General features: G+C 39.1%; 2 non-coding genes across 2 annotated transcripts; one reads left to right on the top strand and one right to left on the bottom strand.

The window, feature by feature from the left end:
- Window positions 1-251: 251 nt before the first annotated feature.
- On the bottom strand, window positions 252-358 carry LOC128284492 (small nucleolar RNA R71). Its single transcript, XR_008274917.1, has one exon. It is a non-coding gene; the product is annotated as a small nucleolar RNA R71 (small nucleolar RNA).
- A 13080-nt stretch (window positions 359-13438) lies between these two features.
- Window positions 13439-13545, top strand: LOC128284470 (small nucleolar RNA R71). The gene has a single exon (XR_008274895.1). It is a non-coding gene; the product is annotated as a small nucleolar RNA R71 (small nucleolar RNA).
- Window positions 13546-15572: the final 2027 nt, after the last annotated feature.

The raw sequence follows: 15572 nt of genomic DNA, 5'->3' as shown, positions 1-15572 counted from the left end.
AACAGTTTGTTCAGTTTGATGGTTTGCAGGACGAGGATCCTAACACTCACTTGGCAAATTTCTTATAGTTTTGCGACACTTTTAAAATCAATGGCGTTTCTAATGATGCCATTCCCCTTTGATTATTCCCTTTTTCATTGAGGAACAAAGCTAAACAGTGGTTGAACTCGTTACCACGAGGGTCAATCACTACTTGGGAACAAATGACTGAAAAGTTTTTATTAAAATATTTTTCACCAGCTAAAACAGCCAAATTACGTAATGATATCTTCTCTTTTGTGCAAATGGATTTAGAAACACTCTACGATGCATGGGAGGGATACAAGGATCTGTTGAGAAGGTGCCCTCACCATGGGTTACCACTCTGGCTACAGGTTCAAACGCTTTACGATGGCCTAAATCCTTCGACTCGACAGATGATTGACGTAGCCGCTAGCGGAACTATCAATAATAAGACACCTGAGGATGCTTATGAATTTATAGAAGATATGTCACTGAATAATTATTAGTGGCAAGTCATGAGAACAAAACCAACAAAAACAACCGGTGTTTTTAACATCAATTCGGTCACCATGCTCTCTAATTAGGTAGAACTTTTGAATAGAAAATTTGACGGTTTTTGTAACACCCCTCACCTGTATCCGTTATCAGGATAGGTTCGAGGTATTACCGAAACTTTACATTTAAAACATACTGAATATACTTACCAGGTTTAGCTCAGATTTGAAACTTTCAAGCATTCACATCTTGTCCCTTAAATAGGCCTTCAAGGCCCTAAATATACATAGAGATAGATTAGGATAGGACTAGGAACATTTAATAACTTTAGAAAATTTCCTTACTTAGAAGTGTCATACGCCCGTGTATGATGGGCCGTGTGGTCACCCACGCCCGTGTGGCCTAGGGCACGTCCATGCCTTTAACCCGTGGGCAACACTGACTTTTAGGCACGGCCAAGACACATGGTCGTGGGCTCACGCCATGTCCAAAACTTGAGCATTCTGTTAAATTAACACGGCCAAGACACACGCCCGTGTGTCTTACTCGTGTGCTAATTTGACTTAAAGTTTTAGGTGCAGGGGACACATGGCCGTACCACACGCCCATGGGGATGGACCGTGTGTCACACACGGCCTAGACACACGCCCGTGTGTCTAACCATGTGGACCTTAATAGGCTATTTTCCAAGCCTTTAGTCCCCCCTTTCTACTTCTTCTTCTTAATAGATACCAAATTCAAAGTAAAACATGATTATGCACTTGTAAATGATCTTGATAAAGCTAGTTGTATGGAAACCTCATATCATTGATTTCATACAAAAAGGTTATTTCCCATCTAGTATTTATGCGTTCTTATGTTATTGTAGCACATTCAAAATTTGGCTCGTTTTTTAACTCATTGCCAATTGTAGCAACCCATCATATAAGAACATAAACATGCATATAAAGGCAGGTCATAGCCTACTTTCAAATATGCCAATTTCCATGGCCTTATACAAAAAGATGAATACATCTTTACATGCCTTCATTTGGCAATTCAAATGACATTAAAAATGGGGCTTGGGAGCACTTACTATTGAGCTTGGAAAGCTTGAAACCCTAGCTATGGTGACAAGAGAATTTCGGAAGCTATGGGGAAGAAAATGGATGATTTTGCCTTGATTTTTCCCATTTTATTTCATTAAAAAGCCAAATGACCAAAATGCCCTCATGCCCTTTCTTTAAAATTTCATCCTTGCAAGCCCATTTTTGTCCAAAAATTTAAAATTTGGGAAAATTTCTCTCCAAGACCTTCTAATTCATAATCTAAATCAATTTCATACAAATTTCTTCTAGAAATCAAGTTTTGCAATTTATTCAATTTAGTCCCTAATTTCCAATTAGACACCTTATACTTAGAATTTCTTCATAAAACTTTAACACATGTATATACTCATATTCTAGGCCTCGTAATAATCATAAAATAAATATTTTGATGTCAGATTTGGGGTCCCAAAACCACTATTCTGACTAAGCCCTATTTCGGGATGTTACAGTTTGCTTGGTTCTTCACAGGTTCACCCAGTAATATAGTGCGAAGCAAATGGAGGTGGATCCAACAATTCAGAATACCCACCTTATGGCCACAACATGGAGAACGAGCAGTTAAATTACATGGGTAATAATCCTCGATCTCAAAATAATCCTTATAATAATACTTACAATGCAGGATGGAGAAACCTCCCAAATTTCTCATGGGGAGGCCAAGGGAATAAGAGACCACCACCACCTTCAGGCTTCCAACAACAACCTTACCAGTAAGAGAAAAAGCTGAACCTTGAGGAGATGCTAGCAAAATTCATCTTGATGTCAGAAACTCGTTTCCCGAATACTGAGACAGCACTTAAAAATCAACAAGCGTTGATCCAAGGGCTCAAAACTCAGATAGGTCAGCTCGCTAAATTGATAGCTGAACGACCACAAAGTAGCCTACCGAGTAACACTGAATCTAACCTAAGGGAGCAACTCAATTCAATTACCATTCAAGATGAGGAAGGGTTAGTTGCACCTGAACCAGAACCAAGGCAAGAAACTGTGGTAAGTAAAGGTAAAGGTGAGGTGGACCACAATGACCAGAAATCGGTAAGTAAAGAGTACAAACCTCGTGTTCCATACCCCAATGCTACAAGGAAAGACCGCACAGATGAAAATTTGGTAAATTCCTTAAATTATTAAAGAAGTTACAAATTAACTTACCGTTTATTGAAGCTCTTTCGCAGATGCCAAACGTAGTCAAATTCTTAAAGGAGCTTTTAACAAATAAGCGGAAGTTGGATGAGGCGTCGCATGTGGAGCTAAATGCGATTTTCTCAGCCATACTAAAAAATAAGCTGGCTAACAAATTAAAGATCTAGGGAGTTTTACAATTCCCTGTTTAATTGGTAGCCTAGATGTTAATAATGCTTTGGTTGATTTAGGGGCTAGTATCAATGTTATACCTTACAAAATGTTTAAGCAACTAGGTTTTGGGATACCCAAACAAACTAGGATGAGTATTCAATTAGCCGATAAAACAATCAAATTTCCTAGGGGGATTATTGAAGATGTCCTCGTTAAAATTGACAAATTTATATTCCTAGTTGATTTCGTTGTTCTAGACATAGAGGAGGATAGTAACGTTCTTTTAATTTTAGGGAAGCCTAGCTAAAACTATAATTGATGTTGGCACAGGCGAACTCACACTTCGTGTGGGAGACGAAACAATCACCCTTCAAGATCGTAACGCGAGTAACACATCAAAAATTAGAGGTAGTTGTATAAATCATTCTACTAAAATTGACCATGTAGTGCAACCTACTTTGTAGGAAATAAGTTCGAAGAACCTACATGAGCCATGTTTAACCAACAACAAAGGACCTATCTATGAAGAACAAAGGCTACAAATCGAGGAACTAGATGAATGGCGGACACATAAACTAAGGACACACGATAAACCAAAACCACGCCATGATGAGCTCAATGTCGCACCAAATCAACTTACTATTGGAGACAAAGTACTACTAGATGCAGCAGACCTTTGCATTGCCACTTCTGAACCTAACGGAGCAATCCCTCTTACGGTACTCAGTATTTTCCCATATGGTAAAATCGAGGTAATTCATCTCAAATTCGGCACTTTCTTAAACCTTATGTTGATAAAATTGATAGCAGGGATGAGGAGTGTAAACTCCTCGCACCACTATAACCATGCCCCAGAAAGGTAAGTCAAGCTTAGACTATAAATAAGCGCTTCTCAGAAGGCAACCCGAGCACTAATCATGTTAACTTCTTAACTTCTTTAAAAATTTTAGTTTTCACATCTAATCACTAACTGAGTCATTGAAACACAGGTTCTCTAATCCACACAGCAGGGCTCACGGGCATGCCTGGCCGTGCTCATACCACGAGAGGAGACACAGTCGTGTGATACGGCCATGTGAAAACAGGGCAAAATTTTTCCTTAGCATGGGATGCGATAAGTGGCCATAGTCGTACGACGTGGTCATGGGCGAGTCTGTTAAACCAACACGAGCGTGTGACACACCCGTGTCTAGGAACCGTGGTTGAAACTGAGAATTTAGAACGGGTGTGCGACATCCCATGCCCACCACCCTTGCTCAAGACTAATATAACAACACGGGCGTGCATATTGGAACACGAGCGTGGGAGAAGTGAATGAAGAAGGACACGGTTGTGCGACACGATTGTGTGCACCAACACGCCCAAAGAGCACGGGTGTGTGCGAGTCTCAAACGCGCCTAAATTTAAAAAATTGCGAAACACGCGGGCAAAAATTATGGCACGGCCGTGTGCCCCAAAATCTATATAAAACCCTCACAATTCATCATGCCTTTCCTCAAAATCCCTAACCCTAGCCACTGCAACTTCACACGCCCTACCTGCCATGCCCGTGTGCCAACTAGAACACCACTTTCGATGATCCAAATCTCCTCTCTCTTGCGTTTGTTCATTTTTTTCCCTCTATTTTCTTCATTCTTTTACTTATTTCATGATATTTTGTTTTATTTTGTGCAAATAATCATAGTTATCATGATAGAAATTTGCAATGTTAGTCAATACATTTTGCTGCATTCATCCATTTTTCTTGTTTCCATAGATTTCATGCTTACCCATATGCATTCATTCACTAGATATTTCTATTAGCTTAATCTCGTAGTCCTTTTCATAGTAATGACGTACTTTATCTTATTGGTTTTTTTTAGCATAGTTGTTCTTTCGTACTTAACTTTTAGGAAATATCTCTATCAGTTTTACCATGCATATTTTTCCATGCTATTGTTGGGGAGTAATTTTATTTTTATTCTGACTTGTCATTGAAGGTATACTATGTCAACCTCACATGGCAAGAAGAATGTCGTCCCCGCTTCGAAGAAAAGGAAAGGAGCAACGTCCTTCTCGGGTCCTACCGTTGAAATCCGTCACCCTTTCCTCCAGCTCTCCTTGGGACCGTAGGAGGAACTATTTTAGATATTACGGGCCCGACCCCTAGGTGTGGGCCGCACTTGAACAAATTCAGATGGCTGACGCTGTCCTAGCCCTCCTAACGACTGAATCGTAGGGGCTCTTGCAGACTTTATCAACTAGAACACATTTGTCTAGGGGTTTCAAAACTTAATCTAGTAAACTCTACAGGCAAAGTCTTACTGCTCACTAATTTCATGCATATATACGAATGTGTTAATCCAGGATATACCAAAGCAATCACAGAAGTATCATAGAAAGTACATGTACCCGTAATCACATCTGGTGATGAAGCTTCCTCGCGAGCTCGAATAGCATAGGCTCTGGCAGGTGCATGAGCCTCAAATCTCACAACTGTGTCATTCATTCCTCTCTGACGATCGCTTACATTTCCCAACTTTCTGGAAGGTCTACCTCGAGAAACATTACCACTCTGCCTTGGATTCTGAACATTATTTTTTCAGCTAAATCTAGACAAGCTTTTATAAAATGATTTCTTGAACCACAACTATAACAAACTCGATTATTACTTTTTCCCCAGCATTCACCAAAGTATCGTCTTCCACATTGATCACATTCAGGCTTTTCATTCTTTACATTATCAACACTAGCAACAAACGTGACTAGAGATTTGAAATTTGATTGCGATCTAGCACGATCTCTATTCGAATGTCCCACACTAGTCTTTAAATGACTGCTACTATCTCTAAACTTCTTGGATCCAGATTGAAATGATTTACCCAATGATCTTTTTTGTACCTCTCTAGCTTAAAAATCAGCCTTTCTTTTCTCTTTCCCAAGATCTTCAGCTTTACATGCTCGTTCAACAAGCACCACAAATTCTTTGATTTTCAAGATCCCAACTAGCAAACGAATATCTTCGTTCAAGCCGTCTTCAAATCTCTGACACATTATTGCTTCCGAAGATACACATTCACAGGCATACTAGCTCAAACTTACAAATTCCCGCTCGTATTCTGTGATAGACATACGTCCTTGTTTAAGCTCGAGAAACTCTTTGTGTTTCTGATCAATGAATCTTTGACTGATATTGATCGCGAGGTTTTGTGATAGGTTTTAAATATTTATAATTACTCGTTCTTGAACTAACTATTATCAAGATGTATGCAAGTGTACCTATCGAACAGTAGTATAGTTTTAGCAAGACAGGATTGTCGAACCCAAAGGAACTAAAAGTACTAGTAATGACTATCTTTTCATTATCTAGCCTAAGAAGAAAGAGGTTTTTGTTTTAACTAACTAATTATCTAAACTTAGAATGCACAGAGAATGGAATTGGGGAATTGCTTTTGGAAAAATCGATTGAATGAAGACAATACCTAAGGAAAAATCCACCTAGACTGTACTTGTTATTCTAGCTCTTAATCAGACGATTTATTCATTTAACTTGTTCCGTAGTGATCCCTAAGTTATGTTATTATCCCTATTCAAGACTAATAACGTCTAATCCCTAGATTGAATAACCGAGACTTTTCTCTAATTAACACTCTAGGGTTGCATTAACTCGATCTATGGATCCCCTTATTAGGTTTCACCCTAATCCAGCAAAATCTTGTCACCCTATGTCTAGGCGCGCAATCAACTCCGCTTAATTATGACAAATGTACTCTTAGACAGGGTCTATTCCTCCTCTAAATAAGAGCTTATCTTGAATCGATATCCTAGGATATCAAAACAAGAATTAAGAACACATAATTAAGAACAAGTCAAATATTTATCATACAATTCAGAAAATAATAACAAGATTCGTCTTAGGTTCATTCCCCTTAGGTATTTAGAGGATTTAGTTCATAACTAAATAAGAAAACATCTCATAATAATAAAGAATACAAAACATAGAGAAAACCCAAAACTCCTGAAGGGGAATTGAGAATAGATCTTCAGTCTTGATGATGAATCTGACTTCTGAGATGAATCAATCGACTTTCTTGGAGTAATTCCTTACCCCCTACTCTGTCCTCCTTTTCTTCCTTCTCTAGGGTGTATTTATAGGCTTTGGAATGCCTAAAAGCCCTCAAAATTAGCCTTTTCCGAATTAGACTCAACTTGGGCTCGACAGGGACACGCCCGTGTAACAGGCCTGTGTGCGATTACTTCAGGCCGTGCTCGAGCCTGCCAAATTGACACAACCGTATGGTCTACCCGCGTGGGGAGGTCCAGGCCGTGCTGATTTCGTACTTTGGCCTATTTTCTCCGTTTTTGGCCCGTTTCTCGTTCGTTTCACTCTCCTATGCTCCTAAGTGTAAAACATGAAATTAAAGTATTAGAAGCATCGAATTCACCAATTCTAATGGAAAACCATCCATAAAATGCGTTAAACATGGGGTAAAAATATGTATAAATTACGGTTTATCAAAGACCCCCACACTTAAGCATTTGCTTGTCCTCAAGAAAAATTCTCAACTCATAATCAAAATAAATTCTTCTCAACTTATAATTTCTATCGATAATATCTCAAAATAATCCATAGGTAATCATACATTGAGAATTCAACTAAAAGAACATAAAATTTTCAAACATTCCAAGTTGAGTATTTAATCATGAAAACATAGGTGTCTCTCCTCATTTAAGTAATTACCTTTGATTCAGAATATCATAGAGTTTCACATCCTCACTACAGATTCACTCAAATCACTTGAGGTGTTTAAGGACAATAAATGAAGCACTCAATAGTCAATAATGAAAAGTCATTACCATAGGCTTGCATGAAAATCAAGTCTCCACCACTATAATTTAAGATGATACATCAATCACAAAGGTCGTTAGAGGGTTGTAATGAGGTTTGGTTAGGAGGTGTGGTCACAAGCTGAAAGAAAGGGTTAGAATCGAGATTGAATTGAAAAATTACCTAACTAGAAAAAGAGTTAATCATCACTTGCGTACAACAGAGCTTCTTCTCAAACTAAGGAATTTAACTTCTGAAGCTTGCAAACAGAAGATCACTACTAATATGTATACATGTGTTTTTTTTAAGAACTCATTAAATTACAAAGTAGAATAAAACATAGCTAAGTAACTATTTCAATTCAAATCTCGACAAAAATGGGGCTTAAATTAATCTAAGGGATTTCAACAATAATGGGTTAAAGGTTAATATTAAGGGTAATACAAGAAATGTCTTGTTAGGCTTAAGGGGGTTTATTAGGGGTTAATCATGGAGGTAGGCTTTTCATGGCATGAGTGGATTAATCCTAAGTGCCTTAATCATTTTGACATATCAAATCAAATGGTGTGGTCTCGACATGCATAATCAAGCAAGTTCTAGAATAACAGTTCAATACTGACACACTCAAAGCAATAATAAAAGTGAGCATGAAAAGAATTAATAGATGCTCAAAAGGCTCAAAAATCTCACAAAAATTATGGCTTTTTGATGTTTAACAACTTGTGAATTCCAACTCAAAGTAATACCTAAACTTTGGGAAACAGCCTAAGATTTTAACTTCATAAAAATCAACTCATCATGCTTGATTCTCTAATGTCTTAAAGTTTAAACAATCAATGCATAATTGCCTATGTTTTAATTCAAGATATATCAATCAAAATCATAAATCAATTAAAATTTATCCTAAATATGATATGAGAGCTTTTCAAGAGAACAAGGCAGTCATTTAGGGATTTTTCTGATAATGAAATAAATACCCCTCCACACTTAAGATGTACATTGCCCTCAATATACAAAGATAGATATAAGAGTATAAAAATAAAATAGAGAGAGAAGTGAAACTTCCTGTATGATGAATTCCTCAAACTGGAGTTCTGGAGAGTAATCTGTTCGAGAGTGGAGGAGGATACTCCGGCGGTCGTATAGGTTCATTTGGCCATAAGTCCTGTGCCAAAAGGATATTTTCTCTAGTGGTAGCTATGGTCGTGGGGGAGCAAGACATGGCAGTCATGGAGAACATTTCCCGGTGGAGTTTTAGTTCCTATGTAATGATGAGCTTAAGAGCTCTATATAACTGTGATAAAATCAGGAACTTTTTAAGGGATATTAGGAGGAATAATTAATCAAAAAGAAATAACCAAAATTAATAATTAAAAATAAAATTTCTAAAATCTAATAAAAATAAAAAGTAGTTTTAATAAAAATTAAAAACATAAAATAATAAATAAATGTCTTTAAACATCTTCATCGCTGGATGGTTCGCAAGTTGGGACTGGCGATGAGATGTGGAGGTGCTGACAAATCTGCTGTAGAGTAGCATCAATGTTGTCAAATCGTTGAAAACACTGCTGCTCGAATCAAGTGAGGCGCTCAGAGATGTCAGCATAGGAAGTCACCGCATGAACTGGACGAGAGGGTAGTGGTGGCTGAGTTGGTGGGTCCTCGTGCTGTGGGGGGACGTCATCAGGAATGTCCTCGTAGGCCTCCTCCACAGTAGATTGGGCGAGACAATATTGGGGAGGGTAGGTTCCTCGACGCTTCTCGATCATCCTCATGCTGAGCATGCTCGAGATGCCTTATGGAAACATCTAGCCGATGAGAGTGAGGGATGATTCTTGGGCCACGGTGTTGAGGAGCCCGAAGTGTCGTGCCAGTCGAGTCACGTAGGGGCCAATGGAGATTACCCCCTTCCGATGCCACTCCGTCTGGTGCTGAATCACGAGGGCGATGAAATAGGCAAGGTCGATGACGTGCCTGTGTGACATGCACCATAAAAAGTATGCGTCGTGAGTGTTAACGACGCCAATGCTCTTTCGCCTCCCTGTAATCGTCTGAGCCAAAATGGCGTGTAGGTACCTCAGGGATGGTGGGAGAACTGATGCCTTGGAGCGGCTAGGATTGTAGGAGGCTACGCCAGGGGCCAAAGTATGCCAGCACTTCGAGGGAGAGAAATGTATGTGGCAAGTGAGAGCATCTAAGTCATTCTCTTCCTTGAACTCCTCCGTCTATAAACCCAATGCCATACCAAATTCTGGGACGCTGAGCTAGCGGACTAATCCGCCTAGGCGAAATTGCACCGTGCCGGGATCATCGTAGTTCGTCACTACGGTCTAGAGATGGAATGTTGAGCATAGTTCCATCGTGAGCTCGAGGTATGTTGGTTAGATGATCCTAAAGAATAGCTCCCAAGGGTCGATCGTTAAGAGTGCCCGAATCGCATCAGCCAACTGAACTTGTTCTACGGTGGCCCAGTCGATGCAGCAGCCTGCAATTAAAGGTCGAGCCCGAAGTATCTGGAAAAGTTTTTCCTGAGGCCCACGGGGAAACTGTAAGAGGGGGTGACGAATTTCTGTGGTTGGACCCGCAGAAGATGAAGCTCCCTTCTATTTCTTGGAAATAGGGATAGCGGCCTTCTTTTCTCGTGAAGACGACACTAAAAGCCTGTAATATAAAGAATAATAATAATAGGTAAACGAATTAAAAGAAGTAAAAAGTCATGAATTTGAACTAACTATTTTAGCCAAGACTACTAATATGAAGCAAACTCAACCAAAATAACAATGAGAATGAGAATAGAAATGTAATGGGTATGAGGTTTCCCTAATCTCAATTTAATTCGGAATGTATGATAACTAACCTAGGAATGCAAATTAAATGATAGACATTAGCATGGTAATAGCATGAGAAGAAGCATAGTAATGTCATGACTAACCTAAGAATGCAAATTAAATGATAGAATAATGAGCAAAATAAAGAATAGTTCAAAAGATATGAAGATTATGTTGATACTAAGCATTAGAAATAAGTAAAATAGAAGTGAAAGGAGTAAACAAACGCTAGGGGGGAGAGATTGAGCGTAAAAAATGGAGTGGGAAGCGGTACACGGGCTTGGCAGGGAGGCCGTGTAGAGTTGCAGTGGCTAGGGTTAGGGTTTTTGAATGGGGAAAAAAGTGAATAGTGCAAGGTATTTATAGATTTTGGGCCACACGGCCAGGGCACACGCCCGTGTTCCCTAATTTTAGCCCGTGTGTTTTGCGTTTTTCCTATTTGGGCGCGTCTAAAATTCATCCGACGCCCGTGTACCTCGGGCATGTGGGTTCACACTGCCGTCTCACACGATCGTGTCTAGCTTCGTTCGCTTCTCCCACACCCGTGTGGAAAATCCCCACGCTCGTGTCAATCTAACAGGTTCGACCACGGGTGTGAGACAAGAGTGTGTCGCACGCCTGTGCTAGTTTCTTAGTTTCAACCACGGGTCTTCCACACGGGCGTGTTACACACCCGTGTTGTTTTGTTAGGCTCGACCATGGCCCTGTCGACAGCTGTGGCGTTTTATCGTAGCCTGTGTTTGGGGAAATCCTTCCCTGTTTTCACATGGCCATAGCACGCCTGTGTGCTTGGCCATGTCTCTGTGGAAAACCTGTGTTCGAGAGCTCTGTTAGTAAGTTAGATGTTGAAGACTAAATTTTTAAAGAAGTTAATACAGTTAGTGCTCAGGTTGCCACTCGAGAAGCGCTTATTTATAGTCTAAGCTCGACTTACCTCTCTGTTGAATGATCATGGTGGTTCGAGGAGTTTATACTCTTCATTCCTGCTATCAATCTTAAAATAAGGTTTTAAACGGGTGTTGTTTACCTTAAAAGTGCCGAACTTGGGATGACTCACCTCCACCGTACCGAATGGAAAAATGCTGAGTACCATAAAAGGGATTTCTTCATTCGATGTGGTAGTGACAATGTGGGGATCTGCGGCATCTAATAAGACTTTATCTCCAACTTTAAGTTGATTTGGAGAGGTATCAAGCTCGTCTTGGTGTAGTTTCAGTTTATCATGTGTTCTCAGTTTATGTGTTCGCCATTCATCTAGCTCCTCTATTTGCAGCCTTCGTTCTTCATGAATAGATCCTTTACTATTGCTTGAGAGTGACTCGTGTACTTCCTTCAGACTTATCTCCTGCAAAGTGGGTTGTATCATGTGGTCAGTTTTAATAGAATGGTTCAGACGATCACCTTCAATTTTTGATGTGTTGTCAGAATTGCGAGCTTAAAAGGTGAGTGTTTAGTCTCCTACACGAAGCGTGAGCTCATCTGTGCTAACATCAATAATTGTTTTAGCAGTTGCTAGAAAGAGCCTTCCTAGAATTAAAGGAGTGTTGCTATCCTCCTCTATGTCTAAAACAATGAAGTCAACGGGAAATATAAATTTATCGATTTTTACTAGCATATCTTCAATAATACCCCTAGGAAATCTTATAGTTTTATCTGCTAGTTGAATGCTCATCTTAGTCTGTTTGGGTTTCCCGAGACCTAGTTGCTTAAACCTTTTGTAAGGTATGATATTGATACTAGCCCCTAAATCAGCTAATGCATTATTAACATCTAAACTACCAATTAAGCAAGGAATCGTAAAACTCCTTGGATCTTTTAGTTTATTCGGTAGCTTATTTTTCAGAATAACTGAGCACACTGCGTTTAGCTCCACATGCGATGCCTCGTCCAACTTCTGCTTATTTGCTAAAAGCTCTTTTAAGAATTTCATTGCGTTTGGTATTTGCGATAGGGCTTCAATAAACGATAAGTTAATATGTAATTTTTTTAAGAGTTTAAGGAATTTACCAAATTGTTCATCTGAGCGATCTTTCCTTGTCGTGTTGGGGTATGGCACACGAGGTTTATATTCGACATTCACCATTTTGTTTTTATTATTATCTACTTCACCTTGACCTTTGCTTACCACAGGTTCTTGCCTCGGTTTTTGTTCTGGCTCAACAACTCCTTCTTCATCTTGAATATTAATTGCATTTAGCTGTTCCCTTGGGTTGGGTTCAGTATTACTTGGCAAGCTACCTTGTGGTTGTTCAAAAATTAGTTTGGAAAGCTGGCCTAGCTGAGTTTTGAGCTCTTGGATCGACTCTTGTTGATTTTTAAGTGTTGTCTCGGTGTTCTGGAAACGAGTTTCTGACACCGAAATAAACTTTGAGAGCATCTCTTCAAGGTTTGGCTTCTTTTCCTCTTGGTAGGGTGGTTGTTGGTAGCCTGGAGGTGGTTGTGGTTTTTTATTTCCTTGACCGCTCCACGAGAAATTAGGGTGGTTCCTCCAACCTGCATGGTAAGTGTTACTATATGGATTGTTTTGAGGTCGAGGATTATTACCCATGTAGTTTAATTGGTTCTTATCCATGTTGGGGCCATAAGGTTGATATTTCCAATGGCTTGTTCCACCTCCACTTGCTTCGCACTGCATTACTGGGTGAACCTGCGAGGAACTAAGAAAACCATCAATCTTTTTATTTAAGAGTTCGACCTGATTAGAGAGCATGGTGACCGAATCGACGTTATAAATGCCTGCTGTTTTCGTTGGCTTTATCCTCATGACTTGCCACTGATAGTTATTCAGTGACATCTCCTCTATAAACTCATAGGCAACTTCAGGTGTTTTATTATTGATGGTTCCGCCAGCAGCTGCGTCAACCATTTGTCGAGTCGAAGGATTCAGGCCATTATGGAACGTTTGAACCTGTAGCCAAAGCGGTAACCCATGGTAAGGGCACCTTCTCAAAAGGTCTTTGTATCTCTCCCATGCATCGTAGAGTGTTTCTAAATCCATCTGCACAAAAGAAGAGATATCATTACATAATTTAGCCATTTTAGCCGGCGAAAAATATTTTAGTAAAAATTTTTCAGTCATTTGTTCCCATGTAGTAATTGACCCTCGTGGTAACGAGTTCAACCACTGTTTAGCTTTCTTCCTCAATGAAAAAGGGAATAACTGAATATGACTGGCATCATCAGAGACACCATTAATTTTAAATGTATCACATAGTTCTAAGAAGTTGGCTAAATGAGCGTTGGGATCCTCATCCTGCAAACCATCAAACTGAACAAATTGCTGTATCATTTTAACAGTGTTAGGTTTTAATTCAAAAGTATTTGCAGCTACAGCAGGTATAACTATGCTAGATTCAGTTCCTGTTAAAGAAGGTTTAGCATAATCATACATAGTGCGTGGAGCAGGATTTTGATTAACCGCAATTACAAGGAGGTAGCTGATTGCCTTGGTTTTCAGCCATCTCTTCAGTTGGGGGTTGAGTATCGTCTTCTTGCTCGTTCTCTGTGTATTTTAAGCTTCGCATTATTTCTCTTTGATTTCTGTGAACTATACGATCAATTTTTTCGTCAAAAAGTAATGGTCTTGACGGATTTCTTCTAGTCATAAACTATAAAAACCTTCCAAGAGAAGGAAAAGGTAAATTAATAAATGATAATAATAAATTAAAGTGCACGCAAAATAAATGGCTAAAGTAATAAAAATTGAGTGTTCCTAATATTTCAGTTCCCCAGCAACGGCGCCAAAACATTGATTGCGAGGTTTCGTGATAGGTTTTAAATATTTATAATTACTCGTTCTTGAACTAACTATTATCGCGATGTAGGCAAGTGTACCTATCGAACAGTAGTATAGTTTTAGCAAGACCGGATTGTCGAACCCAAAGGAACTAAAAGTACTAGTAATGACTATCTTTTCATTATCTAGCCTAAGAAAAAAGAGGTTTTTGTTTTAACTAACTAATTATCTAAACTAAGAATGCACAAAGAATGGAATTGGGGAATTGCTTTTGGAAAAATCAATTGAATGAAGACAATACTTAAGGAAAAATCCACCTAGACTATACTTGTTATTCTGGCTCCTAATTAGACGATTTATTCATTTAACTTGTTCCGTAGTGATCCCTAAGTTATGTTATTATCCCTATTCAAGACTAATAACATCTAATCCCTAGATTGAATAATCGAGACTTTTCTCTAATTAACACTCTAGGGTTGCATTAACTCAATCTATGGATCCCCTTATTAGGTTTCACCCTAATCCGGCAAAATCTTGTCACCCTATGTCTAGGTACGCAATCAACTCCGCTTAATTATGACAAATGTACTCTTAGACAGGGTCTATTCCTCCTCTAAATAAGAGCTTATCTTGAATTGGTATCCTAGGATATCAAAACAAGAATTAAGAAAACATAATTAAGAACAAGTCAAATATTTATCATACAATTCAGAAAATAATAACAAGATTTGTCTTAGGTTTCATTCGTCTTAGGTTTCATTCCCCTTAGGTATTTAGAGGATTTAGTTCATAACTAAATAAGAAAACATCTCAGAATATTAAAGAATACAAAACATAAAGAAAACCCAAAACTCCTGAAGGGGAATTGAGGAGAGATCTTCAGTCTTGATGATGAATCTGACTTCTAAGATGAATCAATCGGCTTTCTTGGAGTAATTCCTTACCCCCTACTCTGTCCTCCTTTTCTTCCTTCTCTAGGGTGTATTTATAGGCTTTGGAATGCCTAAAAGCCCTCAAAATTAGCCTTCTCCGAATTAGACTCAACTTGGGCTCGGCAGGGACACGCCCGTGTAGCACGCCCGTGTGCGATTACTTCAGCCCTCAAATTTTTCCACCAATGATACACCATATCTCTCAAGAGGGAAACAACACATTTTATACATTCATCAGGATTCAAAGACAACTCATCAAACACTCTTATTATGTTCTCTAACCAGAACTCAGCTTTTTCTGCATCATCACTTGTTGAAGCTCAGAATTCTTCAGCCTCAAATTTTCTAATCTTATCAACTGGTGGTCCACTCAACTGTGTCGGATTCACT

Source organism: Gossypium arboreum, chromosome 11 (genome assembly GCF_025698485.1).
Source record: "Gossypium arboreum isolate Shixiya-1 chromosome 11, ASM2569848v2, whole genome shotgun sequence".
Lineage (NCBI taxonomy): Eukaryota > Viridiplantae > Streptophyta > Magnoliopsida > Malvales > Malvaceae > Gossypium > Gossypium arboreum.
This window is presented reverse-complemented; position numbering and strand designations above follow the sequence as displayed.